General features: G+C 43.2%; 21 non-coding genes across 21 annotated transcripts; 11 read left to right on the top strand and 10 right to left on the bottom strand.

Moving 5' to 3' along the window:
* Positions 1–71: 71 nt before the first annotated feature.
* Trnaq-cug (transfer RNA glutamine (anticodon CUG)) lies at positions 72–143 on the bottom strand. Its single transcript has one exon. It is a non-coding gene; the product is annotated as a tRNA-Gln (tRNA).
* A 248-nt stretch (positions 144–391) lies between these two features.
* Trnay-gua (transfer RNA tyrosine (anticodon GUA)) lies at positions 392–480 on the top strand. Its single transcript is given in 2 exon segments — positions 392–428; positions 445–480. It is a non-coding gene; the product is annotated as a tRNA-Tyr (tRNA).
* Positions 481–838: 358 nt separating this feature from the next.
* On the bottom strand, positions 839–910 carry Trnaq-cug (transfer RNA glutamine (anticodon CUG)). The gene has a single exon. It is a non-coding gene; the product is annotated as a tRNA-Gln (tRNA).
* A 248-nt stretch (positions 911–1,158) lies between these two features.
* On the top strand, positions 1,159–1,247 carry Trnay-gua (transfer RNA tyrosine (anticodon GUA)). Its single transcript is given in 2 exon segments — positions 1,159–1,195; positions 1,212–1,247. It is a non-coding gene; the product is annotated as a tRNA-Tyr (tRNA).
* Positions 1,248–1,605: 358 nt separating this feature from the next.
* Trnaq-cug (transfer RNA glutamine (anticodon CUG)) lies at positions 1,606–1,677 on the bottom strand. Its single transcript has one exon. It is a non-coding gene; the product is annotated as a tRNA-Gln (tRNA).
* Positions 1,678–1,925: 248 nt separating this feature from the next.
* Positions 1,926–2,014, top strand: Trnay-gua (transfer RNA tyrosine (anticodon GUA)). The gene is given in 2 exon segments: positions 1,926–1,962; positions 1,979–2,014. It is a non-coding gene; the product is annotated as a tRNA-Tyr (tRNA).
* A 358-nt stretch (positions 2,015–2,372) lies between these two features.
* Trnaq-cug (transfer RNA glutamine (anticodon CUG)) lies at positions 2,373–2,444 on the bottom strand. The gene has a single exon. It is a non-coding gene; the product is annotated as a tRNA-Gln (tRNA).
* Positions 2,445–2,692: 248 nt separating this feature from the next.
* On the top strand, positions 2,693–2,781 carry Trnay-gua (transfer RNA tyrosine (anticodon GUA)). The gene is given in 2 exon segments: positions 2,693–2,729; positions 2,746–2,781. It is a non-coding gene; the product is annotated as a tRNA-Tyr (tRNA).
* Positions 2,782–3,139: 358 nt separating this feature from the next.
* Trnaq-cug (transfer RNA glutamine (anticodon CUG)) lies at positions 3,140–3,211 on the bottom strand. The gene has a single exon. It is a non-coding gene; the product is annotated as a tRNA-Gln (tRNA).
* A 248-nt stretch (positions 3,212–3,459) lies between these two features.
* On the top strand, positions 3,460–3,548 carry Trnay-gua (transfer RNA tyrosine (anticodon GUA)). The gene is given in 2 exon segments: positions 3,460–3,496; positions 3,513–3,548. It is a non-coding gene; the product is annotated as a tRNA-Tyr (tRNA).
* A 358-nt stretch (positions 3,549–3,906) lies between these two features.
* Trnaq-cug (transfer RNA glutamine (anticodon CUG)) lies at positions 3,907–3,978 on the bottom strand. The gene has a single exon. It is a non-coding gene; the product is annotated as a tRNA-Gln (tRNA).
* Positions 3,979–4,226: 248 nt separating this feature from the next.
* Positions 4,227–4,315, top strand: Trnay-gua (transfer RNA tyrosine (anticodon GUA)). The gene is given in 2 exon segments: positions 4,227–4,263; positions 4,280–4,315. It is a non-coding gene; the product is annotated as a tRNA-Tyr (tRNA).
* Positions 4,316–4,673: 358 nt separating this feature from the next.
* On the bottom strand, positions 4,674–4,745 carry Trnaq-cug (transfer RNA glutamine (anticodon CUG)). Its single transcript has one exon. It is a non-coding gene; the product is annotated as a tRNA-Gln (tRNA).
* Positions 4,746–4,993: 248 nt separating this feature from the next.
* On the top strand, positions 4,994–5,082 carry Trnay-gua (transfer RNA tyrosine (anticodon GUA)). The gene is given in 2 exon segments: positions 4,994–5,030; positions 5,047–5,082. It is a non-coding gene; the product is annotated as a tRNA-Tyr (tRNA).
* Positions 5,083–5,440: 358 nt separating this feature from the next.
* Positions 5,441–5,512, bottom strand: Trnaq-cug (transfer RNA glutamine (anticodon CUG)). The gene has a single exon. It is a non-coding gene; the product is annotated as a tRNA-Gln (tRNA).
* Positions 5,513–5,760: 248 nt separating this feature from the next.
* On the top strand, positions 5,761–5,849 carry Trnay-gua (transfer RNA tyrosine (anticodon GUA)). The gene is given in 2 exon segments: positions 5,761–5,797; positions 5,814–5,849. It is a non-coding gene; the product is annotated as a tRNA-Tyr (tRNA).
* A 6,232-nt stretch (positions 5,850–12,081) lies between these two features.
* Trnay-gua (transfer RNA tyrosine (anticodon GUA)) lies at positions 12,082–12,170 on the top strand. The gene is given in 2 exon segments: positions 12,082–12,118; positions 12,135–12,170. It is a non-coding gene; the product is annotated as a tRNA-Tyr (tRNA).
* Positions 12,171–12,528: 358 nt separating this feature from the next.
* Trnaq-cug (transfer RNA glutamine (anticodon CUG)) lies at positions 12,529–12,600 on the bottom strand. Its single transcript has one exon. It is a non-coding gene; the product is annotated as a tRNA-Gln (tRNA).
* Positions 12,601–12,848: 248 nt separating this feature from the next.
* Trnay-gua (transfer RNA tyrosine (anticodon GUA)) lies at positions 12,849–12,937 on the top strand. Its single transcript is given in 2 exon segments — positions 12,849–12,885; positions 12,902–12,937. It is a non-coding gene; the product is annotated as a tRNA-Tyr (tRNA).
* Positions 12,938–13,295: 358 nt separating this feature from the next.
* Positions 13,296–13,367, bottom strand: Trnaq-cug (transfer RNA glutamine (anticodon CUG)). Its single transcript has one exon. It is a non-coding gene; the product is annotated as a tRNA-Gln (tRNA).
* A 248-nt stretch (positions 13,368–13,615) lies between these two features.
* Positions 13,616–13,704, top strand: Trnay-gua (transfer RNA tyrosine (anticodon GUA)). Its single transcript is given in 2 exon segments — positions 13,616–13,652; positions 13,669–13,704. It is a non-coding gene; the product is annotated as a tRNA-Tyr (tRNA).
* The last annotated feature ends 231 nt before the right edge of the window (positions 13,705–13,935 follow it).

Genomic DNA, 13,935 nt, shown 5'->3' with positions numbered 1-13,935 from the left:
TAAATCCCTGAGCCTATCGCTGCTACTTGCTCGGCGAGAAACGCTTATTACAGAAAATTTAGACTAAACGAAGGTTCCACCGAGATTCGAACTCGGATCGCTGGATTCAGAGTCCAGAGTGCTAACCGTTACACCATGGAACCAGACAGGAGCATGGGACTCGTAAATAAACTTAGCAGTACTCTGGCATACTTCAGACACTTCCTACTTGCATTTTTTAACTTAATTGACACGATCGAGCATTATAAAACTTAATCTGGGCAATGTTTGCAGTTGCAGCCGATGACTGCATTTCCTGTGCGTCTATATGACCGCGCTGAGTAGCAGTGTGTGGAAATGAAAGACAGGGACGGACGTAAAGCAATCAGTACGAATAAGAAAGCATGCACAGCCTCTGGTAGCTCAGTTGGTAGAGCGGTGGACTGTAGTGGACGATTCACAGTTATCCATAGGTCGCTGGTTCAAATCCGGCCCAGAGGACTGTTTTTCTAATCTCAGGAGCAAAGAGGCTCCAGAGCATGCCCACTCGGTCAGAACCTCCCTATGTTTTAAACCTATTTTAAAGGAAATTCATTTGCTCAGCTTATAATAGCTAGTTGATAATCATGGGATTCTTAGCCTTCGTAGGATAATGATATTTCTTCGAATTACCGTAAAATTGCTTGCTCTTACAGGCATTACTCGTTTAATGTGCTATATAGGTCACATAGTCGCACCAATATTCAACAGTTTCACAGACGTCTCGTTTTTTACACAAACGTAGAAACTAAATCCCTGAGCCTATCGCTGCTACTTGCTCGGCGAGAAACGCTTATTACAGAAAATTTAGACTAAACGAAGGTTCCACCGAGATTCGAACTCGGATCGCTGGATTCAGAGTCCAGAGTGCTAACCGTTACACCATGGAACCAGACAGGAGCATGGGACTCGTAAATACACTTAGCAGTACTCTGGCATACTTCAGACACTTCCTACTTGCATTTTTTAACTTAATTGACACGATCGAGCATTATAAAACTTAATCTGGGCAATGTTTGCAGCTGCAGCCGATGACTGCATTTCCTGTGCGTCTATATGACCGCGCTGAGTAGCAGTGTGTGGAAATGAAAGACAGGGACGGACATAAAGCAATCAGTACGAATAAGAAAGCATGCACAGCCTCTGGTAGCTCAGTTGGTAGAGCGGTGGACTGTAGTGGACGATTCACAGTTATCCATAGGTCGCTGGTTCAAATCCGGCCCAGAGGACTGTTTTTCTAATCTCAGGAGCAAAGAGGCTCCAGAGCATGCCCACTCGGTCAGAACCTCCCTATGTTTTAAACCTATTTTAAAGGAAATTCATTTGCTCAGCTTATAATAGCTAGTTGATAATCATGGGATTCTTAGCCTTCGTAGGATAATGATATTTCTTCGAATTACCGTAAAATTGCTTGCTCTTACAGGCATTACTCGTTTAATGTGCTATATAGGTCACATAGTCGCACCAATATTCAACAGTTTCACAGACGTCTCGTTTTTTACACAAACGTAGAAACTAAATCCCTGAGCCTATCGCTGCTACTTGCTCGGCGAGAAACGCTTATTACAGAAAATTTAGACTAAACGAAGGTTCCACCGAGATTCGAACTCGGATCGCTGGATTCAGAGTCCAGAGTGCTAACCGTTACACCATGGAACCAGACAGGAGCATGGGACTCGTAAATACACTTAGCAGTAGTCTGGCATACTTCAGACACTTCCTACTTGCATTTTTTAACTTAATTGACACGATCGAGCATTATAAAACTTAATCTGGGCAATGTTTGCAGTTGCAGCCGATGACTGCATTTCCTGTGCGTCTATATGACCGCGCTGAGTAGCAGTGTGTGGAAACGAAAGACAGGGACGGACGTAAAGCAATCAGTACGAATAAGAAAGCATGCACAGCCTCTGGTAGCTCAGTAGGTAGAGCGGTGGACTGTAGTGGACGATTCACAGTTATCCATAGGTCGCTGGTTCAAATCCGGCCCAGAGGACTGTTTTTCTAATCTCAGGAGCAAAGAGGCTCCAGAGCATGCCCACTCGGTCAGAACCTCCCTATGTTTTAAACCTATTTTAAAGGAAATTCATTTGCTCAGCTTATAATAGCTAGTTGATAATCATGGGATTCTTAGCCTTCGTAGGATAATGATATTTCTTCGAATTACCGTAAAATTGCTTACTCTTACAGGCATTACTCGTTTAATGTGCTATATAGGTCACATAGTCGCACCAATATTCAACAGTTTCACAGACGTCTCGTTTTTTACACAAACGTAGAAACTAAATCCCTGAGCCTATCGCTGCTACTTGCTCGGCGAGAAACGCTTATTACAGAAAATTTGGACTAAACGAAGGTTCCACCGAGATTCGAACTCGGATCGCTGGATTCAGAGTCCGGAGTGCTAACCGTTACACCATGGAACCAGACAGGAGCATGGGACTCGTAAATACACTTAGCAGTACTCTGGCATACTTCAGACACTTCCTACTTGCATTTTTTAACTTAATTGACACGATCGAGCATTATAAAACTTAATCTGGGCAATGTTTGCAGTTGCAGCCGATGACTGCATTTCCTGTGCGTCTATATGACCGCGCTGAGTAGCAGTGTGTGGAAATGAAAGACAGGGACGGACGTAAAGCAATCAGTACGAATAAGAAAGCATGCACAGCCTCTGGTAGCTCAGTTGGTAGAGCGGTGGACTGTAGTGGGCGATTCACAGTTATCCATAGGTCGCTGGTTCAAATCCGGCCCAGAGGACTGTTTTTCTAATCTCAGGAGCAAAGAGGCTCCAGAGCATGCCCACTCGGTCAGAACTTCCCTATGTTTTAAACCTATTTTAAAGGAAATTCATTTGCTCAGCTTATAATAGCTAGTTGATAATCATGGGATTCTTAGCCTTCGTAGGATAATGATATTTCTTCGAATTACCGTAAAATTGCTTGCTCTTACAGGCATTACTCGTTTAATGTGCTATATAGGTCACATAGTCGCACCAATATTCAACAGTTTCACAGACGTCTCGTTTTTTACACAAACGTAGAAACTAAATCCCTGAGCCTATCGCTGCTACTTGCTCGGCGAGAAACGCTTATTACAGAAAATTTGGACTAAACGAAGGTTCCACCGAGATTCGAACTCGGATCGCTGGATTCAGAGTCCAGAGTGCTAACCGTTACACCATGGAACCAGACAGGAGCATGGGACTCGTAAATACACTTAGCAGTACTCTGGCATACTTCAGACACTTCCTACTTGCATTTTTTAACTTAATTGACACGATCGAGCATTATAAAACTTAATCTGGGCAATGTTTGCAGTTGCAGCCGATGACTGCATTTCCTGTGCGTCTATATGACCGCGCTGAGTAGCAGTGTGTGGAAATGAAAGACAGGGACGGACGTAAAGCAATCAGTACGAATAAGAAAGCATGCACAGCCTCTGGTAGCTCAGTTGGTAGAGCGGTGGACTGTAGTGGGCGATACACAGTTATCCATAGGTCGCTGGTTCAAATCCGGCCCAGAGGACTGTTTTTCTAATCTCAGGAGCAAAGAGGCTCCAGAGCATGCCCACTCGGTCAGAACTTCCCTATGTTTTAAACCTATTTTAAAGGAAATTCATTTGCTCAGCTTATAATAGCTAGTTGATAATCATGGGATTCTTAGCCTTCGTAGGATAATGATATTTCTTCGAATTACCGTAAAATTGCTTGCTCTTACAGGCATTACTCGTTTAATGTGCTATATAGGTCACATAGTCGCACCAATATTCAACAGTTTCACAGACGTCTCGTTTTTTACACAAACGTAGAAACTAAATCCCTGAGCCTATCGCTGCTACTTGCTCGGCGAGAAACGCTTATTACAGAAAATTTGGACTAAACGAAGGTCCCACCGAGATTCGAACTCGGATCGCTGGATTCAGAGTCCAGAGTGCTAACCGTTACACCATGGAACCAGACAGGAGCATGGGACTCGTAAATACACTTAGCAGTACTCTGGCATACTTCAGACACTTCCTACTTGCATTTTTTAACTTAATTGACACGATCGAGCATTATAAAACTTAATCTGGGCAATGTTTGCAGTTGCAGCCGATGACTGCATTTCCTGTGCGTCTATATGACCGCGCTGAGTAGCAGTGTGTGGAAATGAAAGACAGGGACGGACGTAAAGCAATCAGTACGAATAAGAAAGCATGCACAGCCTCTGGTAGCTCAGTTGGTAGAGCGGTGGACTGTAGTGGGCGATTCACAGTTATCCATAGGTCGCTGGTTCAAATCCGGCCCAGAGGACTGTTTTTCTAATCTCAGGAGCAAAGAGGCTCCAGAGCATGCCCACTCGGTCAGAACTTCCCTATGTTTTAAACCTATTTTAAAGGAAATTCATTTGCTCAGCTTATAATAGCTAGTTGATAATCATGGGATTCTTAGCCTTCGTAGGATAATGATATTTCTTCGAATTACCGTAAAATTGCTTGCTCTTACAGGCATTACTCGTTTAATGTGCTATATAGGTCACATAGTCGCACCAATATTCAACAGTTTCACAGACGTCTCGTTTTTTACACAAACGTAGAAACTAAATCCCTGAGCCTATCGCTGCTACTTGCTCGGCGAGAAACGCTTATTACAGAAAATTTGGACTAAACGAAGGTTCCACCGAGATTCGAACTCGGATCGCTGGATTCAGAGTCCAGAGTGCTAACCGTTACACCACGGAACCAGACAGGAGCATGGGACTCGTAAATACACTTAGCAGTACTCTGGCATACTTCAGACACTTCCTACTTGCATTTTTTAACTTAATTGACACGATCGAGCATTATAAAACTTAATCTGGGCAATGTTTGCAGTTGCAGCCGATGACTGCATTTCCTGTGCGTCTATATGACCGCGCTGAGTAGCAGTGTGTGGAAATGAAAGACAGGGACGGACGTAAAGCAATCAGTACGAATAAGAAAGCATGCACAGCCTCTGGTAGCTCAGTTGGTAGAGCGGTGGACTGTAGTGGGCGATTCACAGTTATCCATAGGTCGCTGGTTCAAATCCGGCCCAGAGGACTGTTTTTCTAATCTCAGGAGCAAAGAGGCTCCAGAGCATGCCCACTCGGTCAGAACTTCCCTATGTTTTAAACCTATTTTAAAGGAAATTCATTTGCTCAGCTTATAATAGCTAGTTGATAATCATGGGATTCTTAGCCTTCGTAGGATAATGATATTTCTTCGAATTACCGTAAAATTGCTTGCTCTTACAGGCATTACTCGTTTAATGTGCTATATAGGTCACATAGTCGCACCAATATTCAACAGTTTCACAGACGTCTCGTTTTTTACACAAACGTAGAAACTAAATCCCTGAGCCTATCGCTGCTACTTGCTCGGCGAGAAACGCTTATTACAGAAAATTTGGACTAAACGAAGGTTCCACCGAGATTCGAACTCGGATCGCTGGATTCAGAGTCCAGAATGCTAACCGTTACACCATGGAACCAGACAGGAGCATGGGACTCGTAAATACACTTAGCAGTACTCTGGCATACTTCAGACACTTCCTACTTGCATTTTTTAACTTAATTGACACGATCGAGCATTATAAAACTTAATCTGGGCAATGTTTGCAGTTGCAGCCGATGACTGCATTTCCTGTGCGTCTATATGACCGCGCTGAGTAGCAGTGTGTGGAAATGAAAGACAGGGACGGACGTAAAGCAATCAGTACGAATAAGAAAGCATGCACAGCCTCTGGTAGCTCAGTTGGTAGAGCGGTGGACTGTAGTGGGCGATTCACAGTTATCCATAGGTTGCTGGTTCAAATCCGGCCCAGAGGACTGTTTTTCTAATCTCAGGAGCAAAGAGGCTCCAGAGCATGCCCACTCGGTCAGAACTTCCCTATGTTTTAAACCTATTTTAAAGGAAATTCATTTGCTCAGCTTATAATAGCTAGTTGATAATCATGGGATTCTTAGCCTTCGTAGGATAATGATATTTCTTCGAATTACCGTAAAATTGCTTGCTCTTACAGGCATTACTCGTTTAATGTGCTATATAGGTCACATAGTCGCACCAATATTCAACAGTTTCACAGACGTCTCGTTTTTTACACAAACGTAGAAACTAAATCCCTGAGCCTATCGCTGCTACTTGCTCGGCGAGAAACGCTTATTACAGAAAATTTGGACTAAACGAAGGTTCCACCGAGATTCGAACTCGGATCGCTGGATTCAGAGTCCAGAGTGCTAACCGTTACACCATTTTTTTTTTATTTTTTATTTTTTTTATTTTTTTTTTTTTTAATTACCTGGCCTCAATGCCGCCCCTCATCCGTCACCTAATTGCAGAATTTCCATTTATTGCGCGCTTTGTATTTTTAATTATTAATTGCCATCTCGGCTAGGCTTCATAATTGAAAAAAAAAATTGAATTTAAGTGCTGATTGATGACAATCGTTAAATAAATGTATTTCTTCTCTTAATAAATGTGGGAAAAAATTTCGGGACTCCCTTCATTTGTTGCGACTTAAATGCGGTGCTTCAAGTTAAAGATGAACTGAATCATATAGTGTCCTTTGCTTCTCCGATTATTGTTGTATAAAAGAAAATCTGTTGTTTGCTCTTCGCTGTCATCCGATTCCCAGTCGCTCGAAGACAATTTTGAGCATGTTGCCATACATCTTCTTATGGCCTGGATATTTAACTATTCTATCATATTCATTTTTCAGGTACATATGAAAATCAATGATATTGTCGGTCCCTAAGTTATTAACGACATAGCTAACGTATGTTCCCATTAACCAATGAATTGAGTTATTTTTGGTGGCAGGGAAATATTGTATCTGTGGCCGGAGAAGTATCAGAGGCTGAAAATTGTCGGTGGATGATCTTGTGAGGAAAGCCAATTGGTCTCTCAACCATTTCCAGTTTTCCATATGCCCAGCACACGTGAATCTGTGGACTGTGGTATCGAGGAGATTACATTTGAGACAATCCCGATGGAGTGCAATCGTTCGTTGGCGCTAACTATATTGTTGACCGATTTGTACCATGATGTTTTGGCGTCGGAGGAGAGACCACGCAGGTTGATATTCTTCCATATAGTTGCCCAATCGTAATACGGATATTTTTCTTCTATTTTATTCTTCCCTTCATTTTTCTTCCTGAGACACATAATTGCTCGGGCCGTTAAATGCCGCGAATTGGTTATTTCGCTATTGATATAACTCAGATCGACGAAAAATGTACGCACATGACGAAGACGGGGATTGATTTTGTGCACATCAACTGGCGCGTGGAGACTTGCAGGTCTAAGAATTTCAAATAGCTTAGTTGTAATACTTGTAGCGTTTTCATTAAGAAGACTAGTGGTCCGTTTGAGGAAAAGAGCAGAGGCCTTGTTCTTAATGTCAGTTAATCCCAGACCTCCATTGCTGGGATCTAGGGTAGCTGTTCTCCCAGTCACTCTAAACACTTCACCTCGCCATAGGTAGTTAGTGACGACTGACATTATCTTTCCAGCGATCATGGTGGGAAGTGGAAAGAGTTGCGCAGTATAATAAGCTTTTGATAAAAGGCAATTATTAACTAAATGAATTCTCTGATACTGATTTAAAGTTCGGGGCAGGTTTTCTCTGATGGCTCCTTGAATATATCCGGATGTAGTTTTCCAATTAAGGGCTGCCATTTTTAGTGGACACGTAGTCAGAGTCGTCCCAAGTGATTTGCACTGAGTGACCGGTGTCGCCCAAGTGACAGTTACGTGTTGAAAACCCCGCAGGTTTAGAAATCTGCTCTTATTGGCATTGGTGGTGGCTCCCGACACGCTGCAGTACTTATTAAGGAGCAGTTCTAATTTGGAAATGTCATCGACGTTCCGTAATACGACGCCTACATCATCAGCGTATGCATTTGTGACTGTTTTGTGACCTGCTAACGTAATACCTGTTAGATTGGCGTGGAGACTGCGGAGTAGCGGCTCCAAGGAAAAGACGAATAGAAGCATGGAAAGCGGGCTGCCCTGAGGAACGCCACGCCGTATCTGAATCTGCTTAGTTCTTTGGCAGTGGACAGAGATACTTGCGCTGATTCCCAACGCAACGTTCTTAACCACACTGAGAGCCCGTTCGTCAAAGCCGATTTTTCTCATTGTTGTAAGAAGGAACCTGTGATCCACACGGTCGAAGGCTTTGTGAAAATCAATAAAACAAATGGCACATTTGATGTTCGTCACTGAAGTGATGGAAATTAAGTCCCTGTATTCCGCAATACTTTTGAAAATAGTCCTGCCAGGTACACATGACTGATGTTGACTTACTAAGTTTTTGGCTAAAAGTGAAAGTCTGTTGTTTAACATTCTAGCTATGATTTTATAGTCGGAGTTAAGCAACGAAATAGGGCGAAAGTTGTTTAGATTTCGCTTCGAAGTTGTCTTTGGAACTAGTACTATTGTGCATTCTTTCATAGCATCAGGTAGTGGTTTTCCTTGGATAATCTCGTTTGCCATTTGAGTGAACTGTGCTCCTATGAGTGACCAGTATCGTAGATAAAATTCAACGGGCAACCCATCCGGCCCCGGTGACTTCCTTAAAGGAGACTTGCGGACGGTTTCGTGGAGTTCCTCTTCAGTGAAATCAGTAAGAAGTGCTTCATTTTCCTCTTCTGACAGCTGAGGAACGATGCTGCCAAGAAATTCTTCGAAGGATTCTTCGCATAACGGACTGGCTGAATATAGATTGTGGTAATACTTGTAAACCTCGTTGACAATCTCTTTCTGAGAAGTAATGGTCAGACCGGTCGAAGTCTGGATCTCATCAAGAAAGGTTCGTCTCCTGTATTTTGCGTGTCGCAAGAGGTGATACAAGGAAGCAGTTTCGTCCTCTGAGAATGTCTTGGCTTTTGACTTTACTTTTAGTCCTTCCAGCTGTTGTTGTTTAATACGGAGTAATTTGGCCTTAGTTTTCTTAATGTCTTCCAAACGAATACCGGAAATGCTCGCCTGGTCATACAAGTTTCGTAACATTGCATAATAAAACTCTATGGTGTTCTTGAGTTCTCGGGATCGTTGAAGACTGTAATGAATTAAAACGTTCCTCAGTTTTGGTTTTGCCCTGTTGCACCACCAGTCGGTAACAGTCACATAGCGATCTACCGAGCGCAAGCACATATTCCACGTTTCGTGGACAACATCTGCTAACTCATTGTCCTGTAACAAAGATACGTTCAGCTTCCACTGACTTCTTAAACGGCGAGTTGGTTGTGCCCTTAAATTGAGAGAAGCCAGCATACTGCAATGGTCGGAGAAATATACAGGAATCGTCTCGACTTTAACTAAGGATATTTCCATACCTTGTGACACATATATCCTATCAATCCTGCTACAGGACTGTGTAGCTATGTACGTATAAGCAACAACAGTGGGATATTTAATTTCCCAAGTATCTCTGAGTTTTAGATCCGTGACTAGCCGCTTCAACTCGTTACAGCAATTAAAATTGGGAGTCTGATCTTTTGTATTGAGTACACAGTTAAAATCGCCGCCAATTAAAAGTTCTGGCGGGTTTTTCCGTAATAGATATATTATTTCTTCTCTAAAAAAATGTGCCCTTTCCGGTCTATTGGAGGTCCCTGACGGGGCATACAGGTTAATAATAGTAACGTCAAAAACGTTAATTCCTATTGCTCTGCCCGAGTCCAGTCTCTCGACATCAGTTACAGGGATCCCTTCCCGGATTAAAATTGCTGTCCCCACCTTTGTTTCGAGGGAGATGTTTAGTATTTCTACATAGCCTGCAACTTGAAGGTCAGGCATCACGACTTCTTGCAGCAAAGCAATGTCAGTTCCTGATTCGTAAAGGAAATCCTTGAGAGCAGCAATCTTCGGTTCTGACTTAATCCTGTTAATGTTTATAGTTGTTATTGTGTATGCCTGGCACATGTAGCTTCCTTATGAAAATAAGGACAAAAAATCCCTACTGTCAGAGAAAAGTAACAATTACTCCTGGAGGTAAGAGAAGAAAAAGAAGAAAGAAAAAAAAACTATACTAAAAACAGTCAACTACGAATTTGGCATATTGGTAATTCCGTTGTCACCGAAATTGTGCAGGAACATGGTGGCATTTAGCAGTATCATTTCTCGAGTGAGACTTGGCTGCGTCAGTTCAATGACGGATTCTTTACCAGGTCAGACTGATCTTTACAGTGGGGTTTTGCACCATCAAGTTTCTTTGAGTTTTTCTCGGGGGATACTTCAGAAATTATTTCATATGATACGTTTTTGGCTTTCACATCCTCTTTTCCGAGTTTTTGTTTATCGGCGTTACGAGATGCTTTGAGGTTCGGTTGAGGTTTTATCCTGCGTCTTTGAACCTCTGCATTGGCAGTGTGTGACCGCGAGTGATCCGCATCTTGCGCCGATTGGGCGGAGGTGGCCTCGACACAGTCCTGTTTGTTAAGTCTAGTTCCAGTTTCAGTTCCTTCCGCGACCTCTATCGGTGCAACGGGAAGGGAGTGCGGTGGGTCTGTAGATTCGCAGGGCTGAGTCCGATCCATCGCTTTCTGTTCCTCAGAACTCGACTCCTGTGTCGCCGTGATCGGAGCCAGTGTTTTCGCGTCCATGTGTTCTAACGCTGTGGCAACAGCAGCTGGCGGCGGGAGGGCCTCTGCTGCTGGCGTCACTGCCACATGTTTACTGTTTACGTCCTCACCCGCACCCTCACTGCATTGCTTTTGTTTACGGTTGGACTGCGATGTATCATCGTCTGAACAGTCTTCAGTTGTGTCTAAAGGTCTCTTTTTAGTTTGCAGATCGCATTCGTGGGTAGAAGAACTGCGATCGGTAATTACATGCAAGGGAGGAAAATCAGCGACATTTACGGCAGTTACATCAGAAGTACTAGCTCCATCATTACTGGCCGGGGGAGGTTGATGAATGTTAGGCAGGACATCATTAAGCGTTAGACGCTGACGCTGCGTAAGGCTATTTTTAAGGACATAGACACGGCGAGGACAGTCTTGACGGAAATGACCCGTTTCATTACAAATATTACATGTCTGGACCTGCCCTGAATATACGATATGCGCTTTATGACCAGCAATAGAAAGAAAAGATGGTATATTGGCTTTAACTTCCATTTCTACTGATCGTATGCCATTGAAACACTGTAATTTATACAATTTGGACCACCTTTCGTTGACAATGGACTGGATCTCCCCGTATTTCGAAAGCGCCGCTTTAATCAGCTGATTATCTACTTCAATAGGAATATTTAGCACTCTTACAGTTTTATACGTGATATCCGCTCTCCGAATCGAAACACTACTTTTAGACCCATCTCTATGCACAAAGTCAGCAACACTACCCCACCTCAACAACAGCTTCTCAACATCCACAGGATTAAAAAATTTGACAAAGACACAGTATTTGTCAGCATCTAATTGGGTGGTATGTACGGAATCAGAACTTACTCCAATTACGTCGGTCAACCAGTCATGGATTTCCAAAGCTGTAGGTTGCACTGCACGTGTTTCCTTCTCGAAAGAGAAAACCAGGGTATTCTTCCGGACAATTCCAGCCATTTTTCTTCAGTTACGAGGAGATCCCGGTAATAAACCGAAATTCCTCCCAAGCACAACAGTTATCACGGACGAAAAACCACAGAAACTTGGCACAATAAAACCAGACACGTACAAACACAGAAATTCACAAACGGCAACAAACTAAAGCTCAGGACCTGGCGTCACCACTGACGTACACGGAGCAGCAGCGGACACGTCCTAACGCGCGGACAGCTAGAGCCGGAATCCCGTTACACCATGGAACCAGACAGGAGCATGGGACTCGTAAATACACTTAGCAGTACTCTGGCATACTTCAGACACTTCCTACTTGCATTTTTTAACTTAATTGACACGATCGAGCATTATAAAACTTAATCTGGGCAATGTTTGCAGTTGCAGCCGATGACTGCATTTCCTGTGCGTCTATATGACCGCGCTGAGTAGCAGTGTGTGGAAATGAAAGACAGGGACGGACGTAAAGCAATCAGTACGAATAAGAAAGCATGCACAGCCTCTGGTAGCTCAGTTGGTAGAGCGGTGGACTGTAGTGGGCGATTCACAGTTATCCATAGGTCGCTGGTTCAAATCCGGCCCAGAGGACTGTTTTTCTAATCTCAGGAGCAAAGAGGCTCCAGAGCATGCCCACTCGGTCAGAACTTCCCTATGTTTTAAACCTATTTTAAAGGAAATTCATTTGCTCAGCTTATAATAGCTAGTTGATAATCATGGGATTCTTAGCCTTCGTAGGATAATGATATTTCTTCGAATTACCGTAAAATTGCTTGCTCTTACAGGCATTACTCGTTTAATGTGCTATATAGGTCACATAGTCGCACCGATATTCAACAGTTTCACAGACGTCTCGTTTTTTACACAAACGTAGAAACTAAATCCCTGAGCCTATCGCTGCTACTTGCTCGGCGAGAAACGCTTATTACAGAAAATTTGGACTAAACGAAGGTTCCACCGAGATTCGAACTCGGATCGCTGGATTCAGAGTCCAGAGTGCTAACCGTTACACCATGGAACCAGACAGGAGCATGGGACTCGTAAATACACTTAGCAGTACTCTGGCATACTTCAGACACTTCCTACTTGCATTTTTTAACTTAATTGACACGATCGAGCATTATAAAACTTAATCTGGGCAATGTTTGCAGTTGCAGCCGATGACTGCATTTCCTGTGCGTCGATATGACCGCGCTGAGTAGCAGTGTGTGGAAATGAAAGACAGGGACGGACGTAAAGCAATCAGTACGAATAAGAAAGCATGCACAGCCTCTGGTAGCTCAGTTGGTAGAGCGGTGGACTGTAGTGGGCGATTCACAGTTATCCATAGGTCGCTGGTTCAAATCCGGCCCAGAGGACTGTTTTTCTAATCTCAGGAGCAAAGAGGCTCCAGAGCATGCCCACTCGGTCAGAACTTCCCTATGTTTTAAACCTATTTTAAAGGAAATTCATTTGCTCAGCTTATAATAGCTAGTTGATAATCATGGGATTCTTAGCCTTCGTAGGATAATGATATTTCTTCGAATTACCGTAAAATTGCTTGCTCTTACAGGCATTACTCGTTTAATGTGCTATATAGGTCACATAGTCGCACCAATATTCAACAGTTTCACAGACGTCTCGTTTTTTACACAAACGTAGAAACTAAATCCCTGAGCCTATCGCTGCTACTTGCTCGGCGAGAAACGCTTATTACAGAAAATTTGGACTAAACGAAGGTTCCACCGAGATTCGAACTCGGATCGCTGGATTCAGAGTCCAGAGTGCTAACCGTTACACCATGGAACCAGACAGGAGCATGGGACTCGTAAATACACTTAGCAGTACTCTGGCATACTTCAGACACTTCCTACTTGCATTTTTTAACTTAATTGACACGATCGAGCATTATAAAACTTAATCTGGGCAATGTTTGCAGTTGCAGCCGATGACTGCATTTCCTGTGCGTCTATATGACCGCGCTGAGTAGCAGTGTGTGGAAATGAAAGACAGGGACGGACGTAAAGCAATCAGTACGAATAAGAAAGCATGCACAGCCTCTGGTAGCTCAGTTGGTAGAGCGGTGGACTGTAGTGGGCGATTCACAGTTATCCATAGGTCGCTGGTTCAAATCCGGCCCAGAGGACTGTTTTTCTAATCTCAGGAGCAAAGAGGCTCCAGAGCATGCCCACTCGGTCAGAACTTCCCTATGTTTTAAACCTATTTTAAAGGAAATTCATTTGCTCAGCTTATAATAGCTAGTTGATAATCATGGGATTCTTAGCCTTCGTAGGATAATGATATTTCTTCGAATTACCGTAAAATTGCTTGCTCTTACAGGCATTACTCGTTTAATGTGCTATATAGGTCACATAGT

Source organism: Schistocerca nitens, chromosome 2 (assembly GCF_023898315.1).
Source record: "Schistocerca nitens isolate TAMUIC-IGC-003100 chromosome 2, iqSchNite1.1, whole genome shotgun sequence".
Taxonomy (NCBI): Eukaryota; Metazoa; Arthropoda; class Insecta; order Orthoptera; family Acrididae; genus Schistocerca; species Schistocerca nitens.
This window is presented reverse-complemented; position numbering and strand designations above follow the sequence as displayed.